This window comes from Engystomops pustulosus, chromosome 2 (genome assembly GCF_040894005.1).
Source record: "Engystomops pustulosus chromosome 2, aEngPut4.maternal, whole genome shotgun sequence".
NCBI lineage: Eukaryota > Metazoa > Chordata > Amphibia > Anura > Leptodactylidae > Engystomops > Engystomops pustulosus.
Window position 1 is genome coordinate 66,044,202 of NC_092412.1, and position 14,988 is coordinate 66,059,189.

Here is a 14,988-nt window from a genome sequence, read left to right on the forward strand (position 1 = left end):
TTGTGCTGTAACTGTGAGCAACTAACTGCCTGTGGATTACAAATGACTATTTAACTCCCAGCTGTTACCTCCTTTGTGCTAGCCTGGTCTTCATGCTGGTGGACCTCTCAAATCTGATGAGTCTTCTTTATCAGATGCAGAACTGCAAGGTGACTTCTTCTGGCCTTGACTTACCACTGCAGAATATGCTGTCTTCAGCAACTTCCAACACATACCCACACTGTGCCTCTAAAGTCACTAACAGAATAGTGAGCCCTGCGTAACAACTAAGACTCACACAGTGTTCCTAAATAAAAAATATACTTGACATCATGAGTGATTGCGCTGTGCTCCCATCAAATATCAAATATATACAGATATTTCTCAATACATTATAACATTCACACTACCCCTCTGAAAAAAATAATATACAGTGCTTCCCAAATGTGTATACACTTTACCCACTGAATATGTACCCCGGATAGATTGTATGGAATGGGAAGAAAGCAAACCCCTGGATGTTTGAGATGTCCATCTGGATATGCTGATTTAGGCACATGGTTTGGACGTGCCCAACCACCTAGCCATATTGGTAAGAGGTGACATCCCTGCTCATTAGTGTCCTCACTATCTCTATCCCTCTTGCTCTGGTGTCTTAGATGACATGTCTTAGATGAATGGCAACACCATATGCGCATCTTCCTTAGGGAAGTAAGGTGAAGGTGAAGCTAGAAAGGTGATTGCTTTAAAATGGATGGTGCCGCAGCCACCTTCACTCTCAATATGGAGGAAACTGGTGTACTCAGTCCTTCCCTTCCATGATTTAATATATAGAGCAGTGGTTCTCAACCTTTCTAATGCTGTGACCCCGCAATGCAGTTCCCTTATGTTGCGGTGACCCCAAACCATGTACAAGAATATTATATTCGTGCAAAAAAAATGCAATAAAATTGTGGCTTTGATGTCTTTGGGCTTTGGGGTCGCATTTCACAGGTTGAGAACCGCTGATATAGAGGAAGGGGGTGCCCTGATAAGTTTAATAAGGTATGGGGACAATGGTGTGATTCTTTGGTCACATTTTACTCAGCTAACTCATTTGTCTCTCAATTACGGGCATTGCAGACTAACAAATAGAGACAAGTAGAGTTGGGGAGGGTCGGATATTGTGCAAGATAAGAAACAGTGGGCATGTTTTTTGGCAATCATGACATGTGCCTTGGTACCTTATTTTTGTTTATGTGTTAATGCGGCCTGCAAGTGGCACTATGAGGATTTTGTTTTGGTTGTATTTGATTCCCTGCTTTCTGTAATACTGTGTACACGGATGATGAGAAGATACCATGCTTGTAACGACATGTTATTATTATGTCTGATGTACACTTTCAATAAAGCCAGTTTAAAAAAAATATTAATATGTTCAGTACCCCCTTAATTACGAACATTTATAATCCCCTCTAATTAAATACATACAACACGCTTAATCAAATTTCCCAAGAGGAGACCCTAGTACCATGAACAAGACTACACGCTGAAATGCGTAGGTCTTCTCCTCTTGGGTAATCCGCAACTGTTTTCTTATAAGAAAATGATATGACACAACCTTTCCTAGGCAGGTGCCTAGTGTATTCTGTGATAGTATTTATGTTAAGGTAAACCTAGCTGATAGATTAAATCCTGTCATTTCTACTTGTCCTATTTTCCTAAAAGCATTGTAACAGAGAATACATTTTAAGATGACGCCTACATCGTGGATCATAACCAAAACATCGAGGCTAAAGGAATGTGGGCATGACGTGATCATGACGTCGACGTGCAACAGCAGGGAAGTTCTCCAATCAAGAGACTACATGAGCTGGGAATTCTCCTCCCCCTTCTGCTTTTTTCCTAATTTCTAAATAGTTTTGTGAAACCAAATAAACCCGCGCAGTGCAGATTTGCCCCAGGCAATGATAGCATGAGTGAGACATAAATCAGCTGTTGTCTGAATTATTCCTTATGACTTGCACACATGCTTATTGATTTGAAACACAGCCAACACACAAAAGAGGATATCATAAATACTACCCCAACATTCAAATAGGATAAATTTCTATTAACAAAGCACCATGTTATCTATACAAAGACATTTACCACACACCTTATGATATAAATATATATTATATATATATATATATATATATATATATATATATATATATATATAAACTGTTTGCAAGCAATGGTTACGACTTTTGTTTTTATTTATTTTAATGCTCTTATCTATCTATACTTTGTGCTCCCTCTTGTGGAGAGGTTTGCAATTTAAACGGGTACATCCTGTAGTTCTATTGATTCCTATGCTTAATCACTGAAAAGCCAGCACTACGTAAATGCAGTTTAGGATGTTGCTTTTTTTGAATCAAAGTAAAGACTGAAGCCAATAATAAGCCTAATATAAGCCTCATATTAAAGAAAATCTACCATTTGATTTGATTGATTACGAACCAAACATACCATGAGAATGCTATAGCTACACCGATACAGAAACATTCCTTAGCTGTTTATTCCCCCAGCTGAGTGATTTTGCTGAAAAAACATTTATAATATTCAGGATAATGAGTCTCTGTCGCTACTGTGCCTGGTTCAGTGCTTCTCTTCCAACACTGCTGAGGAGAATGATATCATCACTGACAGGCAGAAGAAATCAATCGCTGAAGCATTCCCCGGCTGCTTTGTACGAGTGCTCCAGTGGAGGTTGATTAGTCCTGTCTGGAACAGTGCAGACAGCTCGTAAAGCATGCAATCCAGCTTTCCCAAGGTCCTGAACGTCATAATTGTTTTATCAGCAAAACCACCCAACTCAGGGATTAAACAAGATATGCTTCTGCATGTAGATACAGCATTCTTAAAGTATGTTTGGTTCACAATGCATGAAATCAAATGGTAAATTTCCTTTAACTACAAAAAATGCAAAAAAAAATGCATGCTTGCAGGGGTGTAGCTAGGAGAGGCAGGGCCCCGTGGCAGACCTGCATGGAGCCCCCTTAAAACTAAATATTCATAATTATTTACTCACACATGTGAGTTACAATGACAAACACCTTGCATTTATACTTACAGCATATACACAGACATACAGCATATACTCATCATACATACACACACAGACAGCAAATACACACATACATACAATATCATCAGGGTCAGAATGACTCACCGGTGTGCCTGTGAAAGCACCAGTGGGCCCCAGCACCTGCTGGCTCTGCCCCCTCGCCGACTCCGCGCCCTTTTTCTTTCAGGACTTCAACTGTGAAAAACTAGTCTTACACTTGAGCATATACAATACATTTAGTATTCCCATGTAGCATATTCCCAAAATCAATTTCACTGGTGGGCCCTTGATCCCCCAGTCCGACCCTGAATATCATATACAGACATATAGCATATACACACAGATTCAGTATATACACACCACACACAGCATATACAAACCCAATACCTCAGATTCTGGGACCCCCTGTCACTGTGGGCCCCATAGCAGCTTCAATGGCTGCTACCCTGTAGTTACATCCCTGCATGCTTGATTTCAGATTGATCTTTTTTTTCTAGGTAGATGATAAGGCTAGAGTAAATGGGAAAACAGTAGGGAGGTGATGATGCAGACAATCATGACATTGTATGTTTTTATAAAATCAGGGGAATCACAATAGACAGGGGCTCAGTAATCAACCCAAACAAATGTCATAGTAATGACTGTCATAGTATAGTGAGAAATTTGCACTTGGTGGATCTTATCTACTTCATTCTCATAAAATAGTTTAGTGCCTCAAACCACTGGCCTCGTGTAGAACCAGCTCTGGACTTCCAAAGTCTAGGAATGATTTGCTGCATAAGAGCAATCTCTGGAGTCGCAGATACTGAAGCTGACCATAATCTATTATTTATAGCAAAAATCGCGTTCCACAAATTCCAAACCCTAGGGCACTATAATTTAATGTATGTGTTGTCTTAAGTATAAAATCTACATAAGGCAAACTGTACCGTAAAACCGTAAAAACACATCAAAACTGAATGCATTTCCTTACAATACAGTTGTGATGCAGTTTGCTGCGTGTGAAGTCTGGATCTCATAGACATCTATTACTCCAATTATCCTGACAAATATGGCCTTCCTTCTATGCAAACAACATCCACAAGTGTTTCCCAGGCCTTAAAGGGGTTGGCCCAAATGTGATTTTTTTTTTCTGAATTTCAAATGGCAAACTGCTGAACCCAGCCTCATATATTTTGTAGCTTCATGCCTTATTATATATGATAACAATCTGTTTAGTATATTGGCAATGAAATTGTGCAAACACAGTTCATAGGAGGTGGCCAGGTGCAACAGTGCAAATAACTGTTCTTTACAGAAGCTATCCACACCTGTCTGCTGCTCTTTAGACATGAATCAATGGAATATTGTATTTAAGGGATTGTCCATTTTAGACAGTTTATTCATTATACAGTAGTATGGCAGTACATTGCGTTAGCAATCAGACTTCCTATGAGGCCCAAATAAATAATAATAAAAAAATCTAAAGTATATTTAAAAAAACATTTTTCTTTTTTTTTTTAAAAAAAAAGTTAATCTGCAAATCACCCATTCTTCATATTCCTAGATTCATAAAAATAATGGGGCAGATTTACTTACCCGGTCCATTTGCGATCCAGCGGCGCGTTCTCTGCGTTCCAGCTGGGATTTATTAAGGCAGTTCCTCCGACGACCACCAGGTGGCACTGCTGCGCTGAAAAGCATCGGAACGCGCTGGAGTTCACCGGCTCGGGCTGAGTGAAGGTAAGTGCAAGCTCTGCAACACATTTTTTGTTTTAAATGCAGCGTTTTTTCCGAATCCGTCGGGTTTTCGTTCGGCCACGCCCCCCGATTTTTGTTGCGTGCATGCCAGCGCCGATGCGCCACAATCCGATCACGTGCGCCAAAATCCCGGGGCAATTCACGGGAAATCGCCGCAAATCGGAAATATTCGGGTAACACGTCGTGAAAACGCGAATCGAGCCCTTAGTAAATGACCCCATATACATATACCAAAAATCCATACCACTCACAAATACAAAGAAGAAGTAGATCTGATGGTAAGTTCCTTATCCGGAGGAGGCACAGCAGATCTGACTTTATCTGATCTGAGATATAGCAGATCTGAGATATGGCAGATCTGTAGCAGATCTGAGATATAGCAGGGCTATGTATGTTATGGCTGTGACCGTAGTCATATGTAAAATGCATCTCATGGATATCATTATCTCTCATCTCTGATCTGTCTTTTTCTATGTAGAATGTTCAGAAGCTGAATAAAAATAAACCTGTACCCTGATAATCTAACCACATTGTCAGCTCACAGGGATCATGAAATGTCTGCTTAAAGAGTCCCCACCCACGCTCTGGGATTTCACAGTGACCATCACTGAGTGATAGGAGTTAAAACGGCAATAAAACTGAGTAAAATTGTAATGTAAGGGGTTGAAAATTATATTTATTGTGTAAACATCACTAGGGAATTCAAATTTGAGAACTTTCTTTCATAGGCAAACACCTTTAATTTACATATTACTAAAATAAAGTCTTTAACAGGTTAGGTTCCAGGATTATTAAATTACAGATTAGGGCAGAGGCAGGCAGGAGAATCTACCATCACATCTACTTCCGATTGCTCATGGTAGGTTTCCTTTAAATAACAATGAGTGTAACCTGAATTTCGCTGTGTTTTAATAAGCAAATTGTTACTTGTACTTATATAAAGCCAACTTCTGCCGATACTATACTCAATTACTTTAAACTACATTAAACATTTAACTCCATTAATTGCTTTTGGTTGGGGAACTCACTGGGATTGAACAGAATTGCAGCCATAATTTGTTCTATCATGAAGAAGCTTTGGAGGTCTGTACTAGGCTAAAAGCCGTTATCCCCAAAGTATGTTTAATAAAGCAAAAATAAAGGCCGGTGGCAGAGAGGGCTGACATGGGGTATTCCTGCCCTGCGCGTGTTTACGCTCTAAAACCTTACACCCTTAAATGTTCGCAGTCTTTTACACAAAACTATTCCATGCAGGGCCTAATCCTAAAGTCTAAGTCTTTAGGGGGAACAAGCCTACCATCATATTCCAACAATAAATTCCTCCCACAATCTCTAAAACAATAATTGGCTTCATCTGATTTGTAAAGTGCTACAGTATATTATGGCGCTATATAAAGATTATTATTATTTTGGCGAGAAATCGAGAGGTACTTTTTACAAATGCAAATCTACATGGTGTAAAACCTTTATGTTTTCCAAAAAAAGGAATTTCTACTGAAAATACCAGTTATAAAGTTAAGAGTCATATAACATGTAATTCTAGCAATGTTGCACGTCATTTAAATGTGAATTACTGTATGTGACCAGATGTATGTAACATGAATAGGTAGGAATGAATAGGTAACTCTTAAAGATCTAAGTGAATATTCCAAACCAACGCTAATTTTTATTGTATATTTATGTTTAAATAGTTTCTAATATAAATTTGGATGTTTATTGATAATAGGCCTATCTTTGGTTTCTTCTTGTTGTATTGTACTAATTTTCCTCCCCAAATCACTTGATCCAGTCACATTGCTGATTTATCAATTACCGTATATACTTGTGTATAAGCCGAGTTTTTCAGCACAAAAAATGTGCTGAAAAACGTCCCCTCGGCTTATACACGAGTCATACAGTCATAAAAAATCTTTAAAAAATAATAAACTTATATACTCACCCTCAGGTGGCCCCGTCTTCTGTCTTCACTAACTTCGTGCCGTACTAGGCGCCGTCCAGGGGAGAACAATGGCGGCGCCCGGCACGAAGTTAGTGAAGAAAGAAGACGGGCACCGAAGCCAGAAGAGGACCCGCGTGGACATCGGGGGAGCAGCGCTGCAGATCGGGGCCACCGGAGGGTGAGTATATAAGTTTATTATTTTCTTTTAATGCTGGGCTGGCTGCATATTACTGGGGGCAGTGCTGTATACTACTGGGGGCAGTGCTGTATACTACTGGGGGCTGTGTTATATACTACTGGGGGCAGTGCTGTATACTACTGGGGGCAGGCTGTATACTACTGGGGGCAGGCTGTATACTACTGGGGGCTGTGCTGTATACTACTGGGGGCAGGCTGTATACATACTGGGGGGGTATGTGATTAATGCATTTCCCACCCTCGGCTTATACTCGAGTCAATAGGTTTTCCCAGTTTTTGATGGTAAAATTAGGGGTCTCGGCTTATACTCGGGTCGGCTTATACTCGAGTATATACGGTATATTAAAGAAAATCTATCATTTGCATTTATGCATTATGAACCAAAGATACCTTGAGAATCCTGCATCTACCCTGATGCAGAAACATATCTTACATATTAACAAATGTTAGATTTATGTTGACATGGAAAGCTAGAGACCTGGTGATGAAACACAGCGATGGCTTGATGATCAGGCCTTCTCCTATCGGTGGGTAGATTGTGACGGGCATAACTCCTCCTGCTAGTGGGTAGGTCATATTACATATGCTGTAAAAGCTGATATGGAATACGTTTATTAAAACATTCTATGGGTTTGGAGAACCTAAATAATGTGCAGTTTTTATATAGGTCATTTAGCAATGTGTACGGGTGCTGCTTGGGTAGGTATTGTAACTTTCGTAATTATGTGTTCTGTGTATAGATATTTTCTACAAAAAGAAGCAGTTGTGTGATTAGAAAAGCTGGATCAGCAACATTCTTTTTATGATATGGAGATTGATCCACATTTTCTTCCCTAAAAGTGGACAACAAGTGTAAACTGGAAATGTTTCTTTATATGTCTCTTAGCACAGAGTGATCCACAATGATGATACATTTTGAAAGATTAGATTCTCATCTTTACAAGGACACTATGGTTCTAGGTTCTATAGAGTCCAAGATAGAGGCATCTGGAGAAATGGTCCCCCTCCAGCCTCTAAAAGTGACTTATCTGAGCTAAAACAATACCTTTACAGCAATTGTACCAAGTTTGCAGAGAAGCCAACCGATCATTAGAACAAGACTTACAGCAATACGGGGAACGGGGTTCCTTTTCGCTAATGGATGTAGTGGCAGGATGAGAATTCAATAGGATGTGTGTTTAGTAAATTGCATCTCTGGCACTTACTGTATTCAGCATGTTCGGCAAATCCAGACATATGTTGTAATTCCATAATTCTTTCTTTCATAACTGTAAACCAGCTCATAGTTCATGTGAGCTTCTCACGTCTTATACCATGATAAAACTAAATCATGTGACATAAGTGGGGTTAATATTCTTTTAACCATTTTGGTCCATAGCAAAACAAAGAAGCATTAAAACAAACATGCAGCTAAGGTTTTTTTATTCAGCAAATTCACATAAAAGCGTAAAAGATAGCTCAACTATTAATACCTCCAGCGTTCAGATGTAATTTCTCTGTGGTCTGGAGATGGTGGATTTAGGATCCGCAATTTACTTGCAGTGCATCATGGTGAGGAAATCAACCTTTGCAATGCAAGTGCATCAGAAACCTTTTGGGGGAGACTAAGACAGATCCGACCTGGCATCGTACCAGTAAAAAATCAGCAAACATTCACTGGAGATTCTTAAAAATTGTGCAGGAATGAGGCAAGCACGTCAACCAAGTCTCAAAATACTGGCAAAGAACCACTGATTCCCGTTCATTTCATCTGTGGAACGGCTGGAGAATTCCGCAGCCATATTATTACACAGAATGTGGATAGGATTCCTTTTACTCACTTAAACTATGCTGACATTGTAAACTGATGGGGGTTAGCCACTAGGATAGCTGATGACAGACAGGATCACAACTATACAGTGTTTAACAAAAAGGGTTGGGTTGGTGACATCACATCAGAACGAAAAATATACATGTCAAATATTTTTCAAAACTTTATCCAATGATACCAAACTCAGCAACTTAAAAATCTTAAATGGGAACCCCCATTTTTTATTGCAGATTTGGATTTCCCAGGAAAAGATACATCGAGCCACATTTATTAATATTGAGTGACAACGTGCGGTTTGCCGAGTTTCAAAGTATTGAAGACGGGTCCATTTGCAGAGGGGAGGGGACTTAAATGAATCAAGCTCTCCGATGGGTGAGAGGTGGGGACAGTAAACTAGCCACCGAAGAGAACAGGAAACTACTAGTCCATGGAGCACATTTACTTACCTGTCCTGACGCATTCCCCGAAAGTGCATTGTCCGTCCGGAATGCACTCTGACGTGATTCACTACGATCGCGCTCCCAATATCCTGAATGTGCTGCTTCCCCGCTCAGATCTATTTAAGTGCTCGATCTTGTGACACAATTTGAAAGTTAAATCCCACGCTCAGTCCGAATCAGTCGCATCGTCCGACGGCAGTGCTCTGATTTCTGTCACATGAAAGCCAATACAGCTGTGCCAAAATCTGGTCACCTGCAACACAATCCCCAGTTAAATACCTGTCACAGCGGCGCAAATCCTGAAAACGTCCGAAAACCAGACTAAAGTGCGACCGTGGGCCCTTAGTAAATAAGCCCCCATGTCTTTGTTCATGGGTAATGCTCAATGTACCCCGAGTGGTGAAAATACAGGGTTAATTTTAGTATCATTGGATAGATTTTAAAGAAATATTTGTCCTATCATCTTTTGTTTTCGATCCAAACTGTATTACGGATCCAAATTTTTTATCCATTTTACGACATCTGTCAATAAAAATGACTTGAATTGTATAATAAATCAATGTAATTTTGTCCTGGGGAATCAGAATCTACAATTAAAAAAATGGGGTTTCCAATTTAAGATTTTAAAGTTGCCCCAGGGGGTGGGATCTGTTGGGTGTCAGAAGTTATTCATGTTATAATTTTCATTGGTGCATGTGTTGAATGTTGTCATGTGCCCCTGTGACCAATTTTCCGCACCCAAATACCTCCGTGTGCCCCAGCCTCTAACTCACCTGTCCCGTCTCCAGCGGCAGTCCCTGCGATGTCTGCGCTCCCGCGTGCGTTCCCATGTCCTAGGGTGCGCGGGCTCTGGCACTGTAAAATTTAAAGGGCAAGCACGCCGATAATTGGTGCTGGCAAGCTGCCTGCCCTGATGAATTCCAGCCCCTTCCTGTGTTCCCTGCCGGATCTTTGTGCTTACATGCCTGAGAGAAAGCTGTATTCCAAGCCCTCTGTGATTATCCTGATTTCCCATTGTGACCTTGATTCTATTCCTGATTCTGATCCCATGATGCCTGTCCTAACCTACCGCTACGGCCCCGACTCTGATCCTGTGCTGCCTGTCTCGACCTTCTGCTTGTCCCTGACCAAGAGTTTGCCTTACATTTCTGTACTTGGGCTTGGCCGCCACCGCGGACAAAGTCGCGCCTGTGGAACAACCTGGTGCGCCGAGCTCTGGTGAAAACTGGGTACCACTTAGACTCCGGTCCCAGGTGTCGGCTTACGTCATTGTCCGCGGTGGTACAGAGGATCCACTACAACCAATCCTGACACATGTCCATTGTGGACTTGTTGAGTTATGTTTCTGCTTTGATTCCGTTTTGTCTCCACTAGAGATGAGCGAACATATTCGTCCGGGCTTGATGCTCGCTAGCATACCCGTAACTGCTCGTTGCTCAGACGAATATTTTGCCAGCTTGAGAAAATGTCATCTCCCGCTGTTTTGATTTTTGGCGGCCAGAAACAGAGCCAATCACAAGCCAGGAGACTCTGCAGGACACCCAGCATCACGTGGTACACTTACATGTCGATAGCAGTGGTTGGCTGGCTGGAATATACAAGCCACTGCCCGCGGTGCTTGGATCATTCTCTGCCTGGATGCTGTTAGGGAGAGAGCTGCTGCTGGTCAGGGAAAGCGTTAGGGTGTTCTATTAGATTAGTGTTAGGCAGGAGTGATTCTACAAGAACCCAAAAGCCCTTGTTAGGGCTACAATAGCGTTTTGTTTTTTTTAAATTTGCTTGTGGCTGGGCTTGCTGGCACTAGTAGTGCGGCTACTACCATATTGTGACAAATTTGCAGGGAGACTTGCGAACATTATTTTTGGCTCTTAGTGACACACATATCCATTTCAAACAGCTAAGAGGGACAATTTATTGGGGGTTTGATTGAATTAGGCACAGTCTGCCGATTTTTTTTTTTTTCAAAAGTGAAAGTGAAAGTCACAGCACAAAATCCTTTTGTGTGCTGTCAGTGGTGCAAATTCAATTTCATCTAGCTTAGTCTGCCTGCTACTGTTTAGCAAGCTAGTCTCCAGAAATCACAATCCACATTCTCTCTGCCGGTGAAGCGTACTGTACGTCACGTGTGGCGTGGTCTAATACGGTTTTTTGTTCACATTAGTACCGGGACATTCAGCAATCCGCATTTCAGTTTGCTTTCTGATTTCATCTGCATGTTTTGTTCATAAAGAAATTAAAAAAATAAAAAGTTATTAAAAAGATAAAACAAAAAAAAAATTCTCTTTTAATTTTTTTTTTGGGGTGGGAAAGCTCCGTTATAGCAATCAAATTTTCACTACTGTAGTTGAACGGTTGGTTGTGCCTGCTACTGTTTAGCAAGCTAGTCTCCAGAAATCCCAATCCACTTTCTCTCTGCCTGTGAAGGGTACTGTACGTCACGTGTGGCATAATCTAATAGGTTTTTTTGTTCACATTAGTACCGGGACATTCAGCAATCCGCATTTCAGTTTGTTTTCTGATATCTTCTGCGTGTTTCATTCATAAATTTAATTGTCTCCATAGCAGCCTCCACACGTCGTCTTTATAGCAGCCTCCACACGTCGTCTTTATAGCTGCCTCCACACGTCGTCTTTATAGCTGCCTCCATACGTTATCTCCATTGCTGTCTCCACACGTTGTCTCCATTGCTGCCTCCACACGTTGTCTCCATAGCTGCCTCCAAAAGTCGTCTTCATAGCTGCCGCCACACATCGTCCCCTTCGCAAATGAGCTGTGTCAGGCTACATTTTCGGGTGTTTTACCGGCTGTGATTTTCTGGTGTTTTATACAATTTTCACAATGTATACAAAGCTGGATGACTGAGTGCACGTCTCCCCCCCCCCCCCCCACACATGCCTCCACACATCATCCCCATAGCTGCCTCCACACCTTGTCTCCTTAGCAAACAAACTGTGTCCGGCAAAATTTTGGGTTGTTTTAACGGCTCCCACATCAAACTTGTTAACTTCGTCGCCACCCTGCTGTGTTATCCACAAAATATACCGCCAAACTTTTATCTATGAAGGATATTATTTCAGCGCTACTTGCGCATCTCTATACGTTCCCCTCCCCCGCCATAACCAGGCCAAATACTAATAAGAACAGTGCTACACTTGATCGTACACAAAAGGTTTTTAGAAATGCTGTTTGTAGCCGGAGTACACTCTGGTTCTCTGGTTATGTCGCCTGCACAATCGCCAGCCTGAGGCTGCGGAAAATGAGAATTTTTTCAAAGTAAACGCTTAGATAGCTGCCATCACACGTCGTCTGGATAGCTGCCTCCACACGTCGTCCCCTTAGCAACGAGCTGTGTCAGGCTACATTTTAAGGTGTTTTGACAATGGATGCAAAGCTGTATGACTGAGTGCGTGTCCCCCCTCATATGCCTTCACACATCGTCTCCATAGAAGCCTCCACGCGTCGTCTCCATAGCTGCCTCCAGATGCCGTCTCCATAGCAGCCTCCAGACGCTGTCTCCATAGCAGCCTCCAAACGCCCTCTCCATAGCAGCCTCCAGACGCCGTCTCCATAGCTGCCTCCACACGTTGTCTCCATAGCAGCCTCCACATGTCGTCTCCATAGCTGCCTCCACACGTTGTCTCCATAGCTAACACCACACGTTGTCTCCGTAGCAGCCTCCAAATGTCGTCTCCATAGCTGCCTCCACATGTCGTCTCCATAGCTGCCTCCAAAAGTCGTCTCCATGGCTGCCTCCACATGTCGTCCCCTTAGCAAATGAGCTGTGTCAAGCTCATTTTTCGGGTGTTTGACCACATACATTATGGAACTTGGTCACTCTGTCGCCGCCATGCTGTGTTATCGACTAAATATACCGTCAACCTTTTGTTCACATAGGAAATAATTTGAGCGCTTCTTGCTCACCACCTTTTGTTCCTCTCTGCCGCCATAACCAGGCCAAATACTGATACGTACAGTGCTACACATTATTCTCGCCAAAAGGAATTTTTAAAATTGGTTTGAAGCCTGAATCCATTTGGGGTATGTCGCCATGCCACTCTCTAGCCTGCCGCTGCTGCCGCTACCTCTGCATGCCATCTTCTATAGTGTCAGGGTCAATCATTGGGTGTTTTAGATGCTATCTAGCCTCATTCGGTCACTCTGTCATGGCCATGCTGTTGCCCATAATTTTGGCATAATGGTGCGATTAGGCAGCCTCAGAGGCATCCATGCATGCTGCCCCTGCTGTTTCCTGTCCATTTCCGTGGTGTTTTCATCCTTTTCTGAGGTTCCCAGGTATTTGGCCAAGCTTCCCTGTGCAGAGCCTTAGTCCCCTTGAAAAATGCTTGAGTTTTCCATTGACTTCAATGGGATTCATTATTCGAAACGAGCACTCGAGCATCGGAAAAAGTTTGACTCGAATAACGAGCACTCAAGCATTTTAGTGCTCGCTCATCTCTAGTCTCCACATCTGCAAAAATAAAAATAAAAAATAAAAATAAAAAATTATGGTTTAACATTGATAAGGAAAAAACACCTGGGTTTTCTAGCCTCATCAATGAAAAAAACAGACCCACAGGGGTCATTTATCCTATCGCTGTTTGTTTTATCTAGTTTTTGCCTTTCTTTTTTCTGTCTGCTTCTTTGGTAATTTATCAATCTCACTTTGTCCTTGTGTTAAATGTTTTTTTTAGATCTCTTTTGGAGACATTTGTTACAAATGATGCAAAAATGTCTCAGGTCATTTCTTTCCATTCGCTAAGTATGGTTTTATCTGAAGTTTTTTGCACCAAAAAATGTCGCAAATTTTAGACAATTTGAAGTGATAAATGTCCTTTGCGACATTTATCACATCTGGATTAGAAGATGACAAAAAACAAATGTCCAGCGGACATTTTAAAAAATTGCAATGAGCCAAAAAAATGAGCCAAAAAAAATCAGGAAGAAAAATAAAGATAAATGACCACCATAGACTTCTATTGCCTTCTGTGATCTGAGTCAGTGAAAAAGAACGGACAGGTTTAAAAAAAATTTTAATGGAAAATGGATCCTTGAAAAAAAAAAAAACTATGTAAAAACACCCATTGAAAACAATGGATTATAAGGCATCCGTTAAAATCACTTAACCAAGGATTTGAAAAACAACGATAATGTGAAAGGTCCCTCAGAGACGTGCACTTTTGTGTCACTGCATTCTCATTTTAGTGTAATTAGCTGAAATCTAATTCTGAATGTGAGCAGCACTAAGCCAGATCACAAGGTCTAGACAGCTGGTGTGGCCATCATCAAGTCTTGTCATTACTTTGTGAAGATGCCAGCTTAATATGTTTGTAACACTTCCCTGTTCTCTATAAAATCTTAAACTCTTCTCTCTTAATGAGTTTTAAAGCATGCTCAGCTGTAGGAGTTGGGCGTTTCCTATATTTACAGTACAATACAGGCTGTGAAAATCAACCCTAGTTCCTCCAGGATTGAGATAAGTTGATGACGTCTACTGGTCACACTACAATTATACATTGTAACATGATAAGAGAAACATGATAAGATGGATATTGATGTTAAAGGAAATCTATCATGTAATTTGACCTCTACAAAGCGCCACCGCTGCTTTGTATAGGGCATTATCCGATTAGCAGCAATACCTTTATACTTTCGTACTAATTTGAACATACTTCGGGGGCATGTCCTGGCTGTGGAGGAAGATGGCAGCACACTGACCTTCCTCCTGCCTTTTCCCCGTCTTGCGGGCGATTAACGCCCGTATCCAGGGTTCCCCACATAAATGGGATCAAAG